The sequence below is a fragment of the Mus musculus genome, chromosome X (genome assembly GCF_000001635.26).
Source record: "Mus musculus strain C57BL/6J chromosome X, GRCm38.p6 C57BL/6J".
NCBI classification, from domain to species: Eukaryota; Metazoa; Chordata; class Mammalia; order Rodentia; family Muridae; genus Mus; species Mus musculus.
In genome coordinates, this window is record NC_000086.7 from 163,367,915 (window position 1) to 163,390,096 (window position 22,182).

At 39.3% G+C, this 22,182-nt stretch overlaps 1 non-coding gene across 1 annotated transcript; it reads right to left on the reverse strand.

The window, feature by feature from the left end:
* Positions 1-20,857: 20,857 nt before the first annotated feature.
* On the reverse strand, positions 20,858-20,977 carry Gm26007. Its single transcript, XR_003953225.1, has one exon. It is a non-coding gene; the product is annotated as a U6atac minor spliceosomal RNA (small nuclear RNA).
* Positions 20,978-22,182: the final 1,205 nt, after the last annotated feature.

The following is a 22,182-nucleotide window of genomic DNA, read 5'->3' on the forward strand; positions in this document are numbered from 1 at the left end:
GACACAATGAGAAGACCAAGCCTAAGGATAGTAGGTATAGAAGAGAGTGAAGATTCCCAACTTAAAGGTCCAGTAAATATCTTCAACAAAATTATAGAAGAAAACTTCCCTAACCTAAAGAAAGAGATGCCCATGAACATACAGGAAGCCTACAGAACTCCAAATAGACTGGACCAGAAAAGAAATTCCTCCATCACATTATAATCAAAACACCAAATGCATTAAATAAAGAAAGAATATTAAAAGCAGTAAGGGGAAAAGGTCAAGTAACATATAAAGGCAGAGCTATCAGAATTACACCAGACTTCTCATCAGAGGCTATGAAAGCTAGAAGATCCTGGGCAGATGTCATACAAACCCTAAGAGAACATAAATGCCAGCCCAGACTACTATACCTAGCAAAACTCTCAATTACTGTAGCCAGAGAAAACAAGATATTCCACGACAAAACCACACTTACATAATATCTTTCCACAAATCCATCCCTAGAAAGGATAAAAAATGGAAAACACCAACGCAAGGAGGGGAACTACATCCTAGAAAAAGCAAGAAAGTAATCTTTCAGCAAACCCAAAAGAAGATAGGCACACAAACATAATTCCACCTCTAACAACAAAAATAACAGAGAGTAACAAGCCCTTTTCCTTAATATCAACGGACTCAATTCCCCAATAAAAAGAGATAAACTAACAGACTGAATAAATAAACAGGACACAGTATTTTGCTGCATACAGGAAACACACCTCAGTGACAAAGACAGACTCTACCTCAGAGTAAAAGATTGGAATACAATTTTCCAAGCAAATGATCCCAAGAATCAAGCTGGAGTAGCCATTCTAATATCAAAGAAAATATACTTTCAATCAAAGTTATCAAGAAGGATACATACTCATCAAAGGTAAAATCCTCCAAGAGGAACTCTCAATTCTGAACATCTATGCTCCACATGCAAGGACACCCACATTCATAAAAGAAACTTTACTAAAGCTCAAGCACACATCACACCCAACACAATAACAGTGGGAGACTTCAACACCCCACTGTCATCAATGGAAAGATCATGGAAACAGAAACTAAACAGAGACACAGTGAAGCTAATAAGTTATGAAACAAATACATCTGATATTTATAAAACATTTTACCCTAAAGCAAAAGAATATACTTTCTTTTCATGAAAATTGATGTAAAAATACTCAATAAAATTTTTGCTAACCGAATCCAAGAACACATCAAAATGATCATTCACCACAATCAAGTAGGCTTCATCCCAGGGAGGCAGGGATGGTTCAGTATATGGGAATCCATCATCGTAATCCACCATGTAAACAAACAGAAAGAAAAAAACACAATATGATCATTTCATTACATGCTAAGAAAGCTTTTAACAAAATCCAACACCACTTCATGATAAAAGTCTTGGAAAAAGCAGGAATTCAAGGCCAATACCTAAACACAATAAAATCAGTATATAGCAAACCAGTAGCCGATATCAAACTAAATGGAGAGAAACTTGAAGCAATCCCACTAAAATCAGGGACTAGACAAGGCTGCCCACTTTCTCCCTACCTAGTACTCAAAGTTCTACTTAGGGCAATTAGACAAAAAAGGAGGTCAAAGGGATACAAATTGGAAAGGAAGAAGTAAAAATATCACTATTTGCAGATGATATGGTTGTATCCTTAAAGGACCCCAAAAATTCCACCAGAGAACTCCTACAGCAGATAAACTTCAGCAAAGTGGCTGAATATAAAATTAACTCAAAGAAATCAGTAGCTTTCCTCTACTCAAAGGATAAACAGGCTGAAAAAGAAATTAGGGAAATAACACCCTTTACAATAGGTACAAATATTACATACCTTGGAGTGACTCTAACCAAGCAAGTGAAAGATCTGTATGACAAGAACTTCAAGTCTCTGAAGAAAGAAACTGAAGAAGATCTCATAAGAAGGAAAGATCTCCCATGCTCATGGATTGGCAGGATTAATATAGTAAAAATGGCCATCTTGCTAAAAGCAATCTACAGATTAAGTGCAATCCCCATCAAAATTCCAACTCAATTCTTCATAGAGTTAGAAAGAGTAATGTTCAAATTCATTTGGAATAACAACAACAACAACAACCAAAAACAGGATAGTGAAAACTATTCTCAACAACGAAAGAACTTTTGGTGGAATCACCATCCTTGACCTGAACCTGTACTACAGAGCAATTGTGATAAAAACTGCATGGCACAGTGACAGGCAGGTAGATCAATGGAATAAAATTGAAGACCCAGAAAAGAACCCACACACCTATGGTCACTTGATTTTTGACAAAGGAGCTAAAACCTTTCAGTGGGGAAAAAAAGACAGCATTTTCAACAAATGGTGCTGGTTCAACTGGAGGTCAGCATGTAGAAGAATGCAAATTGATCCATTGTATCTCCCTATACAAAGCTCAAGTCCAAGTGGATCTAGGAACTCCACATAAAATGAGATACAATGAATCTAATAGAAGAGAAAGTGGGGAAAAGCCTCGAACACATGGGCATAGGGGAAAATTTCCTGAACAGAACACCAATGGCTTACACTCTAAGATCAAGAATCAACAAATGGGACCTCATAAAATTGCAAAACTTCTGTAAAGCAAAGGACACTGTCAATAGGACAAAATGGCAACCAACTGATTGGGAAAATATCTTTACCAACCCTACATCCGATAGAGGGCTAGTATCCAATATATACAAAGAACTCAAGAAGTTAGACTCCAGAGAACCAAATAACCTTGATAAAAAATGGGGAACAGAGAATTCTCAACCAAGGAAACTCGAGTGGCCAAGAAGCACCTAAAGAAATGTTCAACATCCTTAGTCATCAGGAAAATGCAAATCAAAATAACCCTGAGATTCTATCTCACACCAGTTGGAATGGCTAAGATCAAAAACTCAGTTGACTGCAGATGCTGGTGAGGAGGTGGAGTAAGAGAAACATTCCTCCATTGCTGGTGGGATTGCAAGCTGGTATAACCACTCTGGAAATCAGTTTGGCATTTCCGGAAGGTCCAGCAATACCACTCCTGGGCATATACCCAGAAGATGCTCCAACATGTAATAAAGACACACACTCCACTATGTTCATAACAGCCATATTTATAATAGCCAGGAGCTAGAAAGAACCCAGATGTTCTTCAACTGAGGAATGGATACAGAAAATGTGGTACATTTATAGAATGGAGTATTACTCATCTATTAAAAATGATGAATTCATGAAATTCTTAGGCAAATGGATGTATCTGTAGGATGTCATCCTGAGTGAGGTAACCTAAATCACAAAAGAACATACATGATATGCACTCACTGATAAGTGGATATTAGCCCAGAAACTTAGAATACCCAAGATACAATTTACAAAACACATGAAACTCAATAAGGAAGAAGACCAAAGTGTGGGTGCTTTGGTAACTTCTTAGAAGGAAAATAAAATACTCACAGGAGAAAATAAGGAGATAAAGTGTGGAGCAGAGACTGAAGGAAAGGCCATCCAGAGACTGTCCCACCTGGGGATTCATCTCATATACAGTTGCCAAACCCAGACACTATTGTGGATGCCAAGAAGTGCATGTTGAAAGGAGGCTAATATGGCTGTCTCCTGAGAGGCCCTGCCAGAGCCTTACAAATAAAGAGGCAGATGTTCACAGCCAACCATTTGACTGAGTGCAGAGTCTCCAATAGAGGAGTTAGATAAAGGACTGAAGGAATTGAAGGGGTTTGCAACCCTATAGGAAAAATAATAATGTCAATTAACCTGAAGCCCCAGAACTCCCAGGGACTAAGCCATCAACAAAGGAGTACACATGGTTCTAGCTGCATATGTAGGAGAGGATGGCCTTGTCATGCATCAATGGGAGGAGAGGTCCTTGGGCCTATGAAGGTTCAATAGGTGCCCCAGTGTAGGGGAATTGACGGTGGGGAGGCAGGAGATGGTGAGTGAGTAGAGGAGCACCCTCATAGAAGCAGGGGGAGGGAGGATATGATAGGATGTCTCCAGAAGGGAGGAAAATGAGGAAAGGGGATAACATTTGAAATGTAAACAAAGAAAATATCCAATAAAAAAGAATCTGTTCTCTCCTTCGTCTATAGGGGGGGTAGGTAGGGTGTCAAGGAGTTAAGCAGTGTCATCAGGATTGGCAGGAAGCACTTTTGACTGCTGAGCCATCTCACTGACACTAGTTTGTTTTTGTAAATGATGAATAGAAATTTTAGTAATTCTTATTGTAATCATCATTACAACAATGTTCTGAAATTTTTGTCTGTAGCTAAAAACAATGTATAAGAGGTCATTATTCAAAGACCACCAACAGATTGGGAAAGGATCTTTACCTATCCTAAATCAGATAGGGGACTAATATCCAACATATATAAAGAACTCAAGAAGGTGGACTTCAGAAAATCAAATAACCCCATTAAAAAATGGGGCTCAGAACTGAACAAAGAATTCTCACCTGAGGAATACCGAATGGCAGAGAAGCACCTGAAAAAATGTTCAACATCCTTAATCATCAGGGAAATGCAAATCAAAACAACTCTGAGATTCCACCTCACACCAGTCAGAATGGCTAAGATCAAAAATTCAGGTGACAGCAGATGCTGGCGTGGATGTGGAGAAAGAGGAACACTCCTCCATTGTTGGTGGGATTGCAGGCTTGTACAACCACTCTGGAAATCATTCTGGCGGTTCCTCAGAAAATTGGACATAGTACTACCAGAGGATCCAGCAATACCTCTCCTGGGCATATATCCAGAAGATGCCCCAACTGGTAAGAAGGACACATGCTCTACTATGTTCATAGCAGCCTTATTTATAATAGCCAGAAGCTGGAAAGAACCCAGATGCCCTTCAACCGAGGAATGGATACAGAAAATGTGGTACATCTACACAATGGAGTACTACTCAGCTATTAAAAAGAATGAATTTATGAAATTCCTAGCCAAATGGATGGACCTGGAGGGCATCATCCTGAGTGAGATAACACATTCACAAAGGAACTCACACAATATGTACTCACTGATAAGTGGATATTAGCCCAAAACCTAGGATACCCAAGATATAAGATACAATTTGCTAAACACATGAAACTCAAGAAAAATGAAGACTGAAGTGTGGACACTATGCCCCTCCTTAGAAGTGAGAACAAAACACCCTTGGAAGGAGTTACAGAGACAAAGTTTGGAGCTGAGATGAAAGGATGGACCATGTAGAGACTGCCATATCCAGGGATCCACCCCATAATCAGCATCCAAACGCTGACACCATTGCATACACTAGCAAGATTTTATTGAAAGGACCCAGATGTAGCTGTCTCTTGTGAGACTATGCCGGGGCCTAGCAAACACAGAAGTGGATGCTCACAGTCAGCTAATGGATGGATCACAGGGCTCCCAATGGAGGAGCTAGAGAAAGTACCCAAGGAGCTAAAGGGATCTGCAACCCTATAGGTGGAACAACATTATGAACTAACCAGTACCCCGGAGCTCTTGACTCTAGCTGCATATGTATCAAAAGATGGCCTAGTCGGCCATCACTGGAAAGAGAGGCCCATTGGACACGCAAACTGTATATGCCCCAGTACAGGGGAACGCCAGGGCCAAAAAGGGGGAGTGGGTGGGTAGCGGAGTGGGGGTGGGTGGGTATGGGGGACTTTTGGTATAGCATTGGAAATGTAAATGAGCTAAATACCTAATAAAAAATTAAAAAAAGAGGTCATTATTCAAAATTCTAGAGATTTCTTTCTACCTTGTGTTATCTCTTTCAGGCAGGAAATATGACTCCACTTCAAATACCCTCGTGTGCTCTTCTACGGTGGCTTCTGCCCAGAGCTACATAGGTTGTCCTTTGTCATATTCTGTTCACTGCACAATTTGTGCAACCATTCTTAGAGCCTCATTCACAGACAGGAGTGTTCAGTGGGGCCTTGCCACCAGGCATAACTCTGTGATGTTCTTCTTATATGTCAATGTGACTTTTTTATGTTATTGAAAATTCCAACTGTTATATTTTTAATATTTCTAAGAGTATCTGCTATGGTTCAAATATTTGTCCCTCCCAACACTCTTGTTGAAATTTAATTGCCACTATAACTTTATTAAGTGGTGGAATTTGGGCAGGGATGTAGAACAGTTGATACAATATGTGTCTAGTACATATAAGGCCTTGCCTCAACACCCCCCTCTCCCTGCACCAAATGGATCAAACATGATAATACACTGTGTAATCCCATGAGCTGGAGGCAGGAGGATCAGCAGTTAAAGGTTATCCTTGGCTACACATTGAGTTTCATACAATCCTGAATTATATAAATAATGTCTTAGTTCCTTTTCTACTGCTGTGATAAAACAGCAATTTTTCGAAGTTGTTAATTTGTTTTATGTTCTCAGATGGTAAAGTCCATGATGGCAGAGTGAAGGGACAGCTAAGGAGTCACAGCTTGATGTACAACCAAGAGTCAGAGAGGAGCCAACTGAGAATATTGTGGGATTTTTGAAACCTCTAAGCCTACCTACCCTCAGTAACACATCTCCTCTACTAAAGCCATACTTCCTAATCCTTCACAAACAGTCCCACCAACTGAGATCCGTGAATTCAAATAAATAGGGCTCATTCTTGTTCAAACAACCATACCTTGTATAATTTTTAAAAAAGAAAGTGGTGGAACTTCTAAGAAATACTGAAGCTAAGGAGGCTACATCATGGGTAGGATCAGTGCCACTGTAAAAGGGCAAGTTCAGAATGTGGATATGGCTTAAAGTGGTCAAAGTGTTTGACATGGAATGCATCAGGGTCAGAGTTTGAATCTACAGTATCCATTTCAAAGATGGGTAGGTTTGGCTGCCCACTCACTATTCCAGCCTCAGTAGGTGGAGACAGGGTAATCAGCTACCTAGCAAGACTAGAGTATCAATACGTTCTATGTTTGATTGAGAGACCTTATGTTCAACAAGTGGGATGGAAGAAGGTGTGCATTATACTTTTTAGTGATTAACTCTGTGCTACCAATAATATACGGATGTCACATTAAGAAAAAAAGTAAACACTCAAGGGAAGAAATAAGCAAGAGTGAGTCCAGATTTGAACTCTCTACTTTCTGCTCCCTGTGACTTCCATCCTGTCTGTTGTGAGAATCTGGGCCTGCCTGAAAGCTGCCTTGTGTGTGATTGCTGTGTGAGTGGTGTCTCTCTATGTCCCTAATAAAGCTCTTTGCCCTGTATTGTTGAACAGCACAGAAAGCATCACTTGGGGAAGGAATGGGATCCCTTCCAGAACCTTTTAACAGAGTTTTAAAAGGGATTGAGTCTCTGACTCCGACTGATCCCAACTAGCCTAGACAACAAGCATCACTGTTTTTTAACCAATATCCATAACAGTTTCTTTCAACCTTTATGGCAGATTTTAAGAAGTTATTTTCAACTTCTGTATCTGTTGCTTTCAGCAAATGATACACAAACATTGTTCTCGGCCAGGGGCATGGAAGAACACACAATTTAAGGCTATAGCTGTGCATTAAGTGTAGGTTGTAAAACCTGATCACATGGGAAACCCAAGGCAAGTAAGGTTGATTGTTTCATTGCTCCTTTAAAACCAGGTTAAACAAATAGTTTGTGTATGCAGTAGGATGGCAGTCTTAAGTCTTCAGAGATCTCAAGTTCTATTATTATTAACCGTTGCTGTGAGGTCCAGTAAAAGTCACACATACACACCACACACACACACACACACACACACACACACACACACACTTGCATGCACACACGCATGCATATACACACATACATATGAGAGAGAAAACTAATAAATAAATATAAAAAGAAAACCCCACAAAAGACACATATATTATTATGTCTTTTCATAAAGATCAGTAAAACTAATTTGCATTTTCCCTCACATTCATGTTAGGGAGGGTTTGTGTGTGTGTGTGTGTGTGTGTGTGTGTGTGTGTGTGTGTGTGAGTTTTCCTCTGCTACTTTATGAAGTAGTTTTCTGAGAAAGTATCCCATAGGGAGGTGAGTAAAATTTGATTAAAACCACAAAATAATGACTAGATTAAAATTTTATAATGAGCTCCTTTTATGTGCTAAGTAGGCAATATGGCTGGTGATAAGCATAAATGAGTGAAGTCGGGTCTCCATCCTTAGGGAACTCATGGGGCATGAGGTCTGTGATGGGGAACTGCATGAACAGGCCTGCCAGTAAGATGCTCCAGACAAACTCCTAATTTCTATACTGGTTCATCTATTTACCTAGATATTTGAAGACATTTGAGAAAATTATTTGCCTAGTTACTTGAGTGCCCAATGTAATGAGCTCTATTAGAGCATTTTCATAATAAGACACCATTACCATGATGAGCTAGGAAATTGCTGCCAAAATTTATCTGTGACAAACACATATTTAATTCATATTTTCTCCAACTCGATTTTTTTTTAAAATTTAAGGTTAAGTAGCTGGGAAAACAAGCTGATTTCCAAATACTTTTATTTTTACAAAGCAAAAATTTGGTTTTAAAAAGGAAAGGCAGTTTGGATTTAGACTCTTTTGCTATATTTTATGGAAAAAAAATTCATGGCCATGTATTTTAGGGAAAATCATGTACATGTCTTGTATATTGAGGATAAGAAATTTGCTATAATGACAAAAGACAGGAAAAATGAAAGTGATGCTGTCTAAATGGTTAGTATGTATTAGAGGTACCTAGTCCCAGGTTAGGATTTCAAATGTTCCAGATTTACCTAGCCCCTATTCTAGAATTTACTAATTATAATCCCAGATGAGCATCCCTCTGCATCTCTAAAATGGGCACAAGGTGGGGAGTGCTGGAGAGATGGCTCAGTGGTTAAGAGCACTTGCTGTTCTTGCAGAGTACACACATCTGGTGGCTCACAACAGCTTCTAACTTCAGTTCCAGGGGATTTGCTCCCCTCATCTGACCCTCTTCTGTGGGCATCAGCACACAGATGGTGAATGTACATACGTGCAGGAATACACATACACACACACACATACACACACACAAATACATACATACATATGTACATACATATACATACATACATAAATCCTTTTAAAAATGGCCATAAGGACTATCAGAAAGATTGAATGAAGTTAGCATGCAAAAGTCTTTGTATTCTGAAAAACCTTGCAAATAAGTTGTAACAGTTAACTACTGTTTTGCTATCAAATTAACCCCTTGAAACGGAAACCTTTTATCTTAGAGCTTGAGGGCCTGGTGCTGGTAAGGGTGTTGTAATCAAAGTATAGCCTGAGGATGCATTCATGTCAAGACTCAAATCAGGGAAAGTCTGCTTCCAGATTTATCTATGTGACTGCTGGCAGGATTCAGATCCTTGCCAGCTGGTAGTCAGAGGGATCAGTTCCCTCTGAATGGTCCTGCCCATGGGATAGATCAAAATAGGGCAAGTACCTTCATCAGAACACATAAAAAAATGAGGCAGTACATCAAGATTCAAAGTGGAATCACAGTCTTAAATGTAGACTAAAGTTGTACTCCATAACTTATGCTGTATTTCATTCATTGAAAGCAAATGACTAGGTCAAGCCTGCATTTGAGCTGGGGATATGGGGGATTCACAAAGGGCATGTGACAGTGATTGGAGGTCATCAGAAATGGTAACCTTTCCATGATTAGATAACAAATATCTTTCCAGCACCAGGCTTGAAGGCTTTGGACTTCATCAGTCTGGGGTCACCTCTGAGGATTCTGAGTTTTAAGCCAATCTGGGCTAAATAGTAAGCTTCAGGCCAATTGGGCTATATAATGAGACAAAACAAACAAAGAAATGAACAAAAGCAATACTAAAATGCATACAATCTTTATATATAAATGCATATATATAGCATATTATGATATAGCATATACAAATATGCATATATACACATCCTTCCATAACATAATAGATGAGCAGTGGACATTGCTTCAAATGTACAGTATGTGCTATTGCTCTCATTCATTTCTCTCTCTCTCTCTCTCTCTCTCACACACACACACACACACACACACACACACACACACACACACAGAATTAAGAGATGGTCTTAAACTTACTGTATAGCCTAGGCTGGCTTTGAACTTGGGATATTTCTGCCTCAGCCTCTCCCCAAGTCCTGCTACCATGCTTGGCTTCCACAGATATTTGTGAAGTGCTTGTATTTGTTAGATATTGGGATTATTAATGGCATCTTTTATAATGGAGAAGACGGCATGAGTGCCAGAAAACATGTGTAGTCTAGTTGGTGGGTAGGTAGAATTAGATCTTAGAAATGTGATAACTTTTCATAAGCATGAAGAGAACAGCATTTTTCCATTTACTCTTGGTTCTTCTTATCTATTTGCTTTTTTATTTCCTCCAATGAATAACCATCCTTATTTCTAGATCAAGTCACTCTTAAAATGTTTTGAGACACATCTGGAATGGTGGGAATACAGGCTTGTTCCACCATGTCTGATTTATGTAGTATTGGGAACCAAATCCAGGACTTTATTCATTCTTGGCGAGGGTTCTACCAAATGATCTATATCCTGCTCCACTGTCAAACCACCCTTACACACTGAATTCGGTGCCATTATGTCTTCCTTTCTTTCTAACACCTCATAATTTATCTTCTTGCTGGTTAATTCCCATCAGCATAGAAAAAAATGTATATACCTCCCATTTTTAAAATGAGAATGCTCCTTATAGCCCCTAAGCCCTGTTTAACTACCCATTCATTCCTCTTATTGAGAGCCAATCTTCAGGGAAGAGTTGACCCCACTAGTTTTCTCCAGTGATATTTCCTTCTCCACCTCTCCAGGGAACCATTCTTCTGATATCATCAGTGATCCCCATCCTGCCATATCCCAGAGTTCTCAACTTTGGCCCTGTTGACATTTGGGGCCATAGTAAACCTTTGCTGTCCCATTCCTTGTAAGGTGCTATCCACAATCCCTCACTGGATATACTAACATTGTCTCAATAGTGGTAATCAGAAATAGCTTCAGGCATTGAGGAATGTATGTGGGGTTAGTGCGGTGTTACCCTCTGGTCAGTGTGCAGTAGGTACCACCTTACTGTCTTTTACCAGCATGTGTAGCAGTCAATCATTATGTGTGTGTGTGTGTATTAAAATGTACTCCACACATGAAGCTTATTTTTTGAACAATTTTTGCCTGTACAATTCAGTGACATTAAGTACACTATTCATTTCTCTCTAGTCAAACTCTTCCTTTCCATAATTTTAGTAACAATAGCCTGGCTTTCCTGCTGCCTCACCAGCTGCCCCTCCTTGGTGACTTTTTCTAGCTTTGTTCAGTGTCCAAAGTACAACCATTGAACATCCCTGAGACTCAGTTCTCAAGCCTCGTTTCTACAGGCTACTTCTTATTTCTTACGCAATCCCATGATCCAAATGTCATTCAAGCCAATAACTCTCTCAAAGTTCTTTCTTCACCACAAGTCTCAATGCTTCAGCCATGTATATCCAGTTGTACCCAGTCATGCATATCCTATCCAAAACTCTCATATGTGTTTCAATAGGCTCAGCCTATTGACTGTGCCCAAACTCTTGGCATCCTGCCAGCCATACCTCCATTACTCGATTTTGTTAAATGCACCACCATTCTTTCCTCAGCATGAAAATCTAGATGTGTAACAGATGTGCAGCTTGGTCTTCATTAGGGTCTCTCGACAACTGGAGTGGGGACTTTCCCTGAATCTGTTGCTTGCCTGTGGATCCAGTTCCCCTGGATGAGCCAAATCGTTTGCCCTCAGTGGGAGAGGATGTGCCTAGTTCTGCAGTGCTTGATGTGTCAGGGTATGGGTGTGGGGAACGTGGAGGATTGGGGGGATGACACATGAGTATGATGAAGACACAACCTAGGGGGGACTCCCCCTTCCCAGAGTAGAGGGGAAGGGGGTATGGGGGAGGATCTGTTTAAAGGGGTACTGGGAGGAGAGAGGGCTGATATTGGGATGTAAAGTGAATAAATAAATTAATAAAAATATTATAGCTTAAAAAAAAGAAAATCTAGGCCTGATCCTTAATTGTCCTCTCATTCTAGTCTCCCCTATTCCAATATAACCCAAATCTTACTATTTTTTTTACTTCTGTTGTTCATCCAAATTAGGCCAATTTATTGATGCAGCTATCAAAATAGCCTCTTAACACGTCATCCTATGTCTCCTCTGTTCAGCAATAGTATTCTGCACATAGTACTGAGGGTGTCATATACATAACTCTGAAGGGATACATATGTGTGTATATACATATGGTCACACACATGCAGGCCACTCTAGTAGCTTCCCTTCTCATTTTGGATTGAATCTTCTCCAACTTGCTCCCTCTGTTGAAAAGCATTATATTAACTGGGGCCTGCCAACAACTTTGACCTCTTATCTCCTAGTATTTACCTTATTCACTCTTCTGTGGCCTCAACACCTTGCTATTGCTCTTCAATGATTACTTTGTTTCTACATCATGGCCAGAGCATCTGCTGCTTCCTCGGGATAGGGTACCTGTCCTTAGATTGTCACATGATAGATTTTTCTCCTTTTATTTATATCTGGACTATAATTTCACCTTGTCATTCCACCTACTCTAATTTCCCTTTCATCTGGGTAAGTGTCTCTCTTTCCATACACTTTTTAGTTAGGTAGATTGACTGATTAATTGATTCATTCATTGAGAGAAGGTCTTATTATGTAGCTCTGACTATCCTGATCCTCCCTATAAAGATGAAATTGAGATGTGTTTGCCTCTGCCTCCCAAGTGCTAGGTTTTAGGGGCATTCACCACCATACCTGGCTCTAGGTATCTATTTAATCTTTAATTATATGAACTTGTATGGTACTTGTCTATGGGTGTGCGCACATGACTAAAGTGCCCATAGTAGCCAGAAGAGGGTAGATGATCCTCTGTAGCTGGAGCTGGTTGTGAGCCAACCAACATGAAGTTTGGGAACAGAATTCAGGTCCTCTGAAAGAAAATCAAGTGTTACTTAACTGTTGTACCATCTCTCCAGCCTCTGATCTCTCCAGCCTCTGTCCACAAGACTTTTCCCCCACAAAGACCGAAAATATGCTTGATATTTTAATGTTCATTTGTTTTTGTATTGCACAAGAAATCTGACTCCAGCTAGTGGAATATATATATATATATATATATATATATATATATATATATATAATTACATACTTTAGCACAGCCAAATCTTTAAACAGAAAGGCAAAATTACTTAGTTTTTTGCTGGAGCAAATAACTATCATAAGAAGAAACATAAAAGACAATTAAACAATTTGTCTTCATTGATGTTAATGGGAGATGAAACACATTACCTGCATTTGAATTTATTATAATCAATTTACTTAAAACAAGTCTCTTACTCAGAAAAGAACTCATGTCCATTATCAACATTTTCAGAGACTATAGTAATTGAGAAACATAGAACTACTACCATTAATGTCCCTTTTGAAAAACTAGGCATAATATTTGTTTTAGTTATTTATGAGAGCCCTAAGGAGAATAGGAGGATTACAGATGAAATCTTGCTAACAAAGTATAAGCAATCTATTCTATTGTGCTATTGCTTCTCACCACAATCAATACTGGGTCCCCAACAGAATGCCATATCTGCTAAAACAACTAGCATGCTCTATGCTTCCTCACCTTGACCCCAAGCAATGCAATATGATAGAATTTTATCAAATAGGCTCAGCTTGAGGACTGAAGGAGACCTTCGTTATATGTAAGTGTTGACTGAGTTATTGGGTGGTGAAATCTCCTTGTTTTCAAAAAATGATCATGAAAATTAAAATGCAAACCCCAGTGTGTTAGGTGGAAGCAGCTATGATTTTTGTTTAAAATCAAAATGCAGAGAGTTGTGTAATTTGAAGTATGAAATAGGAAGAGGTGAGATTAATTCCGTTGATGATGACGGCACATGCAGAGACCATAAAAGACCTTAGGAAGGCAGTGAATGCTGAAGAATGAGTAAGTGCTTGACACATGAGTGGGTTCAGGGAATTACAGGTGAAGGAACAAACTGGACCATTTCTAAAGCCTGTAGATGGAAGACATGCTTAAGAAATGGTGCATAGTAGAATCGATTTAAAACAACAACAACAACAAAAATGGACAGTATAGTAGTGGGCAACAGGAGCCACAGCAGACCATCAGGTTGGGACCAGCTGTATTTTTCCATGCCAGGGAACTCATTAAAAATATAATATCTATAAACTCCATGGGGATTGTGTCTCTGTGACTTATTGCTGAGTTCTGGCCTAGGATAGGTGTAACTCACTGGCCCAGCACCTGCCATGTAATAGGAACAGAACAGAATAACACACACACACACACACACACACACACACACACACACAATTGTTCACTGGAGTAAGCAGCAAAGATGTCAGTGGTGAGCACATGTGGACAGCTTCAGTGATAACCTGGAAAGGGAGGACTTGTAAACTAAAAAGCTGGGTTAATCAATATTTTGGATGGATCCATAGTTCTTTTTGTTTCTATTGAAAACTTAGTGGTGATCTGAAAAAAATCTTAACATTTAACATATGTTAGTTACCACAGCACGTACTTCACAAGAACATGTGAGCAAGCTGAGAATGACGCAGCAAAGAATCTCAACTCTAGAGGAAGGAACATGAATTCTTAGAATGAGAAGGGAAAAAGTTCCAGGAAAATGACTAGTTTACATGGAATGTGATTGAAGGGCCCCATGAAAGATTGAAGAGAAAGTGGGGTCTGAAAGAGTACCCTGAAACCATTCTGACAAAGTATTAAAGGGAAAAACCCAGTAATATAACCTACAGAGAATATTTGCAGTGAGTAACATTTTTAGAGAAATTCAAGCAAATTAAAAAAAAATCAAAGAAAGGCACTTATTACCTTTAAGTAAAACAAAAGTAAGGAAGAATTTCTAATATTTTTTCTGCTGTAGTTATCAACTTCAGTTATCCAGTTCAATTTGCTTAGGCAAAGTAACAGAAATGCATATATTGATTTAACCAAAAACTACAGCCTAACAATACTTAGAGATGAGAGTGAGGAAGCAGAGGGAACAGGGATGTAAAGCCTGATGCCTAGAAGAGTCACGTGTACACAAAACCCCACATACATGCACGCACATAAATAAAATTTAATAAATGATTTAAAGATTTTAAACTGTTTGCCTTTTAGGAGACAAACAAGGACAAATGGTAATGAGAAAGATATGAAATATTATTTTACTTTTATATTTAATATAGCATAGCTTTCAAAGATCTGCATTATCTTCTCTTATATTGCATTCATAAAAATGAATTTGAACTAAAAAGTCTGAAAAGTATGCTCAAATTATTAAGAGTAGGTATTTGCAAGGAATGGACTTGATGGAAAGGGGGCCTTTTGTCCCATTTTAAATTTCTATGCTCTTTTGAAATTTTTAAAATGGTCACTCACAACTTTTCTCACAGAGATGATAGTTGCACCTGAAAATTTTAGCATTTAACATATGTTAGTTACAGCAGTGTGTACTTCATGAGAACATGTGAGCAAGCCAAGAACGACTACTGAAGCGCGGGTACCTTCTCAGGGGTCACCTTCCTGAAGAAAATGGACTGTCTTTCATCCAAGCTAGCAGCCATCAATTACAAAGAGCTCCTCAGCTAAGTGTGGGACTTCCCCTTGCTGTAATTCTGCTGGCTTGGTCTCCTGCAGGTCTTCTGTGTGAAGTCACAGCTGCTGTGAGTTCAAGAGTGCACTACCTCTGTCATGCCCAGAAAATCCTGTTTTGCTGCAAATATTCACTGCTTTTCAACTCTTTCAATTTCCCACTCCTCCTTTTGCTATAATACCTGAACCTTGTTGGGAGAGGGTATGATATAGATATCCTATTTCAGGAAATGTTCCATGGTCTCTTACTTTCTGCATGTGGACCAGTTGCAGGTCTCTATGTATGCTGTCTAGCTTCATATCAACGACACAGGCTAGAGTCATCTGAGAAGAGGAGACCCCAATTGAGAAAATGTCTCTGTAAGATTGGGCTGTAAGGCAAGCCTATGGACCATTTTCTTAATTAGTGATTGATGTGGGAAGGCCCAACCTATCTGGTGGCACCACCCCTGGGCTGGTAGCCCTGGGTTCTACATGAAAGCAGGCTGAGTAAGCCATGATGAGCAAATCAGTAAGCAGCGCCCTTCTGTGGCCTTTGCAAAAGCTGATGCCTCCAGGTTTCTGCCCTGTTTGAGTTCTTGTCCTGACTCCATTTAATGATGGACAGAGGTGTAGAAGTATAAACCAAGTAACCCTTACTTCCTCAAGTTGTTTTAGTCATTGTGTTTCGTTGAAGCAATAGGAACCCTAATTAAGACACTATACTGTTTTGGCGAAAATAAGCTTTTCTGATGAGAATTGAGAGATGCAGTTATCTACACGAATAAGATAAAAATTTAGGGGGCAGTTTTACTATGACCATTTAGCAGAATGATAGTATTGGGTTCTCTTCCAGAGCCTGTGACCTAGCCAGGCACATTGGCTCAGTTAATAATAACAGGCCTGAGTTCTGTTTTGTGCAGCAGGCTTTAAATCTAATCAGAAAGTGGTTAATTACTCCCATACCATTTTTACCACTATTGTGTTAGTGGACATATCTTGGCAAGCCAGTTATTATGTGAGACTCACAGAGTTCACAGCTGGGTAATGCTGTTGTTTACCTTTTCTTTCCTGGTAGCATGCATAGAATCTTTCAGCATTAGAAAAGCTAGCCAGTAAAAATGAAGACTCCAGGTTAGTAAGAGCTTGATTTTTCCATGTTCTGCCTCAAGTAAGTGGTATCTTCAGCAATAGGGCCTGCCATCGAGTTCCGGGGTGTTACTAAGAGCATGGTAATGCTTGAGGTAGGGTCTATGGGATGCCCACTGACTGGCAACTTAATAAAATCTTACATGGCACTGGCTTTTTATCTGATAGCCTATGGTGTCTGGATGAGGTGTTGTGCTCACATCACAGGGTAAGTCCTTTTAAACTCTATATGTATATGCATGTATATATGCATGTGTGTGCATATTTAAGGAAGCTTCTACAGTAGTAGGTTTTCATATGGCTTTCCCCAAGCTCTTCAGTGTTAATTATCACTTCCTATCTTCCCTCCTCTACTTGGCCTTCCCATTTCTTACCCTTTTTGACCCTTCCAGATCCATTATTCTATCCCTCCCTTCATACCACTTCTGTTCTAATTTGCTCCCATTGAAGTTTCTCCATGCCTACTTACTAGTTTTTTGCCTTCTGTGGGCAATCCAATCAATTTAAATACACTGATCTAAAGATTCAAAACCATCATACACACACACACACACACACACACACACACACACAAGAACATTGCAGCATTTGTCTTTTTTGTGTGTGTTTGGATTATCTTACTCAGAATGATTATTTCCAGTCCACCTGTTTACCTTTGAATTTTACACTTTCATTTTTTACAGCTGAATAATATTATGTTATGTATTTGGATTGCATTTTCATTATTCACTCAATAGTTGGTGGACATCTAGGCTATTTCCATTTCTTGTAAATATCCATAAACATGGATGAACAAGTGTCTCTATGGTAGGATATAGAGCTCCTTGGGAATATAACCAGGAGTAGTATTCTATTTCTGGCCTTTTGAGGAACTTACACACTGATTTCCATAACGGCTGAACTAGTTTACATTCCTAAAAACAGTGAATAAGTGTTCTTCTTTCTCTACATCTATGCCAGTCATTGCCATTGCTTGTATTTTTTATATTAGTCCTTCTGACTGAGATAAAATGACTTCTCAAAGTAGTTTTGATTTGCATTTCGCTGATGGCTAAGGGTGTTAATACACTTTAAAAATATTTCTCAAATATTTGTATTTCATCTTTTGAGAACTCTGGTTTTATGATCCAATTTTTAAATCAGATTACTTGTTTTCTTGATGCTTAGGTTTTTTTAAATTTTATTTTATTTTATTTTATTTTATTTTATTTTATTTTATTTTAGTTCTTTGTATATTTTAGACATTAACCTTCTGCCAAGTGTATAGGTAATACATATTTTCTTCTTTTTGTAAGCTTCCTCTTCACTCAAATGATGGTGACCTTTGCTGTTCAGAAACTTTTTAGTTTCATGACATCCATTTGTTAACTGTTGGTCTTAATGCCTGTGCTACTGAAGCCTTGCTCAGAAAGTCCTTTACTTACGTGTACAGGCTTAAGCATTTCTGTAAAAGTAAGTTTTGTTTGCCTGATGTAATTGTCTTGGAGACTTACTGACTCCTTCTGCTAACCTAGGCCTGGTCCTGAAAGCTTCTATAGACTCTGTACAATCTAATCCAGGCCTAGAATGTTTTCAGCCTCTGAGACTTACTGCCAAATATGCTCACGCTTTCTAGGTCTTTCTGAACTCTGGTTGACTGGTTCAACTCAGCTATTCTTGCTCAAACTCCTCTGCTGATTCACTCTGGCTTCTCTAAGTTTCTCACTAAATTACTCTGCTTGGCATACTAACTCTGGCAATCTGTTCTAATGTTATGATTCCTTCTCATTCTCTGGCTTCCACTGCCTCTGCTGATCTTCACTGAACTGCATGACCTCATGAGTAAACTCAACTCCCGTGCACTCACTGAACTGACTCCCAACTGAATAAACAGAACTGACTACATTGCCTGAACTCAACTGACTGAACAGAACTGACTGACTTCCAACTCTTCTTTCTCTTCCTGCACTGCTCTTAAATAGCCTCTCTTTCCTGTCTATTGTCCTGAGAGTTAGCTGTATCATATTTCGGACTCATTCTGTCCAATCTTTTTCTGATTCATCACTTTGTCTGTCCCTCAGTTAGACATCACTTTTAAACATGGCTGTTTCTTTCTACAAACTAACCTTATCTTTATTGTTAGAAATTAAAGGTATGTACTAAGGATGTGTCTGTATTCCAGTCAGAGTAGTCAAATTGCTGGATTAAAATTCCTCTACACATTTCATGTTTTCTCCTCTATCAGATTCAGGGTACCAGGTCTTATGTTTAGGTTCTTGGTACATTTAACACTGAGTTTCATTAAGGGTTAGAGATAAGGGTCTATTTTCCTTCTACATGTAGCTATCCTGTTCCTGAAAAATTACTCAATATTCTTAAACACTTGCAAGCTGAACTCAAGGGCATATCATAAGATCACCCACTATGATCAAGTCAGCTTCATCCTAGAGATGCAGGGATGATTCAATGGTTGTAAATCACCATATAAAAGGACTAAAGGACAAAAGACTGAAACCATTTTAAGAAAGTCTTTCTGAACTTCAAAATAACCATCTAATTGGAGAAAGGACTCAAATCTAGGCAACTCATAACCCAGGCAGGTAGTGGGTATTTTCTATTCTTGTTCTTTATTGTTGTTATTATTATCTAGTACTTGGGTGATTGTTTTGTATATACTTGTAATATATATATATATATATATATATATATATATATATATATGGATGTGTCTGTTTATGACTAGAGGCCAACTCCTGCAAGAGCTTTCTACTTTGTTTTTTTGAGTTAGGATTTTTCCCTTAGCCTACAACTCACCATTTTTAGCCAGGCTGACTGGTCAATGAGCCACAGAGATTCTCCTGTCTTCACCTCCCCAGTGCTGGGATAATAAGCACATTCTACCATGCCTAGTTGTTTTTTTTTTTAACATGGGTTCTAAAGATTAAATTCAAGTTGTCATGTTCACATTATAAGCAATTTACCTGCGATATCTCTCCAGCCCTGCCACTAAAAGATATTCAATAGCAAATGCAATGGCCTCAATCAACTTTAAAATCATATAACTTAATTTTATTTTTTTAATTAATATTTTAAAGGAACACACAAAGTAATGGGTTCCATCGTGGCCTTTTCATACCTAATACATGTCACTTTGGCTAATTTCCTTCCATCTTCCAGATGATTCACCCTTCTGCTTTCATGTATCCTACTACTTGAGTCCCCCCAATTTATATTATTATTATCATGTCTAATCCAGGAGAATAGAGGTCTCTGGAGGGCAAGGGGTTAATTTGGTTTAGACAGTTATGAGCAAGTTGAGTATGCTATTGTATATCTGTAATTCCAGTACTTTAGAGGTGGAGGCAGGAGGATTATAGACAAGCCTGGCCTACAGAAAAAAAAAGGTCATAAAATGTGCAGGTCTAACTGTTCTGGGGAAGGGTTCTAAGTCTGTTTTGGAGCTACCTGCATTGACCTTAATGTTGTCAGGGCCTTCCCTTGGATTTCCCAACATGGAATGGGCATATAGAAGTGATATGGCCACCTCTCCAGTATAACAATACCACTGGGCAGGCCTCTGGTAAAGGGAGCCTGGTGTGCAAATGGTCCAATAAGGTAAAGGGCACTGGATGACTGTGTCAAAAGCCTTCATGACCCTTGACTCCAGGATGCTATAGACACTTGAACCTTGTCTAACCTACCTGTTTCTTTATAATGTGTAGACACAGCAAAGACTAGGTGGGTAAGTCATCTTTTCTGGGAGCTAAGTGATAAGAACCAGAGAGCTGGCCCAGGATGATCACAAGAACTGGGGTAGCCTTTCTCCAGTCTCCATGACACTTCATTGGTCTAAGGTGCACAAGGAAGGAGAATGTTGCCTGGTCTGAAATTGGTTTAGCCTTCTCAACAGTTATGTTGTTTGGAACACAATGTGGCGCACCAGGATTATCAGAATAAATTAGGATCTGGGAGAGGAGCCTGAAGGTACAGGTACAGGGAACCAGAGAGATGGGAGAAGCCTGAAAGGGAGCCTTGAGTGAGAATCGCAGAAGCCACCTGAAACATGTTGATGTGATGGTACAAAGTAGGTAGGGATGCCTTACCTTATGTGTGCTGTTAGGCCTGAGGACCTCTTCTGTCTTCGTCAATGGGAGTGTAAAACATCTTTCATACAATGGCCAAATCCACTTTTTTAAGCCCTCAGTGTGTTAACCCCACTTCTCAAAATTCTCTTTTGGGTACTAGAAACTGATGCTAACGACATTTCCTAGCACTCTGTTGAAGCAGGAGGGGAGGGAAAGTGCTGGAAAACATGAGCGTTCCTGCTTATAGGTTCACAGTGTGGCCCCTAGTTGGTCACTTTTAACTGTTAGTTTGATACAACCTGTATCACCTGGGAAGAAAGTCTTGTTGGAAAAGTAGATTCAGGTTGGCCTGTAGGCATGTCTATGGCATTGTCTTGATTGTTAATTGACATGGAACGACAAATCCTAAATTGCACTATCTTTACTGGGCCCTGAACTGTGCAAGAATAGAAATGGTAACTGATGACGAAGCAGGGAGCAAACATGCATTTATGCTCTTGACTGTGGCTGTGATCTGACTAGCTGAGTTGATCTACCTGAACTAATGGGCTGTCAGAATACTGAGCCAAAGAAACCCTTTCCTTTCCTCTTTCTACATTGCTTTTTTTTCCATGTTTTTTCCATATATTTTAGCAGAAAATGCCCCAAAATTGATTGTTATAGGTTTTTTTATTACGTATTTTTCTCAATTACATTTCCAATGCTATCCCAAAAGTCTCCCACACCCTCCTCCCCCCACTCCCCTACCCACCCATTTTTTGGCCCTGGCGTTCCCCTGCACTGGGGCATATAAAGTTTGCCTGTCCAGTGAGCCTCTCTTTCCAGTGATGGCTGACTAGGCCATCTTTTGATTACATATGCAGCTAGAGTCAACAAAATCACAAAAGAACTCAAATAATATGTACTCACTGATAAGTGGATATTAGCCCAGAAACTTAGTATAGTGAGATATAAGGTACAATTTGCAAAACACATGAAACTGAAGAAGAACGAAGACCAAAGTGTGGACACTTTGCCCCTTCTTAGAATTGGAAACAATCACCCATGGAAGGAGTTACAGAGACAAAGTTTGGAGCTGAGACAAAAGGATGGACCATCAAGAGACTGCCATATCCAGGGATCCATCCCATAATTAGCCTCCAAACGCTGACACCGTTGCATACACTAGCAAGCGTTTGATGCAAGGACTGTGATATAGCTGTCTCTTGTGAGACTAGGCCGGGGCCTAGCAAACACAGAAGTGGATGCTCACAGTCCACTATTGGATGGATCACAGGGCCCCCAATGGAGGAGCTAGA